Consider the following 2,925-nt stretch of genomic DNA (forward strand, 5'->3'; position numbering starts at 1 on the left):
TTGACTATTTTAACAACTAGTACTTTGTATGTATCAGCTGCATGCCAACCCTTGGGTTGTTTGATAAATTTTAGGAGAAGTGAATAGAATCTTCAGAGATACAGCTTTGAATTGGTAGATTAATAATGTAGAGAGGGAGAGGGGAGTTCATCAAAGGAGTTCATCCTTGAGAAGGGAGGAGTTCATCCTTGAGAAGGCAAAATGTTCTGAGTGCACTAAGAGGAACTGGTCTTTGAAAGAAAGAAGAAATAGGTAGGAAAAAGCCGATGTAGAAGCAGGAGTTTTGAAGGTTGGGTAATAAGATGGTAAGATGGATTTTGAGAAGGTAGGGTAAGATAGATTTTTGTCATTTCAGTGAAACTTGAGGGAGTTTGTCAGCTGAAATGGATGGGCAGGAGAATATGGAGGTTTAATCAAAAAGAAGAGGTTGATTAATTAGTCATTTCAGTGGGTAGACAGCCTTACTAGAAAAATGTTGGTAGATTCCTGGACAGCTTGAGTGTGTTTGAACGGTGTACACACGAACTTAAAGAGAAATCAGTCAGCCCATTTGGATGTTCAAGTACTAGTCTGAGGATGGCAGATGGTAGACTGCAGCCAGAGCTGGGATTCTGTTAGTGAGATAAGTTTGACTTTTTGCAACCCCATGGACTGCAGCCTACCAGGCTACTCTGTCCATGGGATTTTCCAGGCAAGAATACTCGAGTGGGTTGCCATTTCCTTCTCCAGCCAGATAAGTCAGAAAGCTGAAAAAGCAAGGGCATGCTAAGTTGCCTCATTCGTGTCCAACTCTTTGCTAGCTCATGGATCTGCCAGGCTCCTCTGTCCATGGGATTCTCCAGGCAAGAACACTGGAGTGGGTTGCCATGCCCTTCTTCAGGGGATCTTCCCGACCCAGGGATTGAACCCAGGTCTCCACTGCAGGCAGATTCTTTACCATCTGAGCCACCAGTTGAGGCCATTGCAAGAATTTTCCTTACATCACTCAAGATAGATGAGGGGGGAAGTAAATACAAAAATGGGCTGGGAGATACGTGAGAAAGTTGCTGTCAGGTCAATGAAATGAAAATCTTAATGAGATTGAGAAGGCTGGAATTTACTAGAATAAACAGTTTTGAAAATACAGGAAGTAGTAGTGAAAGGTTTGAAGTGAAGATTTTGGAGGTTGTAATAGACCAGAAAACTGGGTTCATTTCTTGGTGAGTGTCAAGCCAAAGATCAGGAGAAGGATTTAGGATTGAAGTACACTGAGGAGCTTTCCCAAAGCCGTGTCTCCCCAGATGCAAAATTGGTGAAAGTTTAAGCCAAAGGCTCATGTATATTCATGAAGGTGCTTGGTCAGTGTATGCACATTCATGAAGGGGTTTGAACAGGAGAATTTAGTATAGAATTAAGGCAAAAGTCAACAGAGTGCAAACTTTAGTGGACTGAAGTCACAAGAGTCAGAAAAAGTCAACATCACCACGGTGGTTGAGGACTTCAGGCTAATCCTTACCACTGAAACAGAACTGGGCGTCTTTGCAACTGATTTATTATCTTTGCTGTTGTTACCTGTCTTGCTTGATAGCAGTTTGCTGCTGCTTTCTTTTGTTTCTTTAAGATTATTAATTACTGAGACTTGTAAGAGGACAAAGATTGTACCCAGGCTTAGATCACAAAATGGCTTAGGACAAACATGGTTTCTCTTAAGTCAACAAAGCCATGCCTAGTTCTCTTTCTCCAGGGACTCCATCCCCTATCTGCTTACAGTAATTTGTGTTGAAAGGCTTAAGTATGACATTAAGAGGTTCAAGTGGAGAAGAAGTCAAGAAACTGGGAGAAACTGGTGCTGGCTGGGACACTTGCAGAGACTTTATTTAATGTTTTATCATGGAAAACTTTCAGCATATACAAAAGCAGAGAGAAGGGTATAATAAACCTCCATGTATACATCACCCACCTTCAACAATTATCAACTCAAGTCCAACCTGCCTCTATCAGTGGAAGAAAACCCCGTCTTGATATCTGTGAATATACCAGAATGCACCTGTAAAAAACAAGGAGTCCTTTAAAAAAAAACAAAAACGTATCCATGTTACATCATCACATTTAAAACAACTAACAGTAACTACATAATATCTTTGTGACGCTATGGACTGTAACCCGCCAGCTCCTCTATCCATGGGATTCTCCAGGCAAGAATACTGGAGTGGGTTGCCAAGCCTGCCTGCCTCCAGGGGATCTTCCCGAGTCAGGGATCGAACCTGAGTCTCCTAGTCTCCTGCATTGGCAGTCAGGTTCTTTACCACTAGCGCCACCAGGGAAGCCCACATAATATCATAATATCATCAAATACCCAATCAGTCATAGTGATGGTTGAAATTGCTGATCACCATGACAGGAATTGATGTGGAGATACAGGCTGATGGAGGGACCGATTCCCAGAGCAGGAGGAAGAAGGGTACAGAAGTCGCCAGGGACAGCAATAAAGAAGGGTGAGATCTTTAAGTCAGGTAACCTAAACCTCAAAAGTGCAGGCAATTCTTTTGCTTCCAAGAAAGATGGAGAAATGGCTTGGAAACGGCAGTGAGAAGCAGAGGACAGCTTTGAGCCTCATAATAGTCTCACCCTGAGAAACAAGGAGTTTGAGAGCAAAAATCATCTCCACTGGAGAGACATGAAGGGAGAAGAGATTTCATGAGGAGAGCCAGGTTTCCAGTGAATTCGGGAAGTGAAAGAAACATTTATCAAAGAGATGGAAGGTATGAGGATCTGCTGATTGCAGACCTGGAGGGCTTAGTGAATAATACGAACGTGGGTGAGGACGAGGGTACAGAGAACCAAGTTAGATTTATGGGGAGATGTTCTGGACCCTGCGGGTCCTGATTAGGGTGATGATACATCCCATTTTCTCAAGACTGTCTCCATTTATATCTGTCATCCTGA

The sequence above is a fragment of the Cervus canadensis genome, chromosome 27 (assembly GCF_019320065.1).
Source record: "Cervus canadensis isolate Bull #8, Minnesota chromosome 27, ASM1932006v1, whole genome shotgun sequence".
NCBI classification, from domain to species: Eukaryota; Metazoa; Chordata; class Mammalia; order Artiodactyla; family Cervidae; genus Cervus; species Cervus canadensis.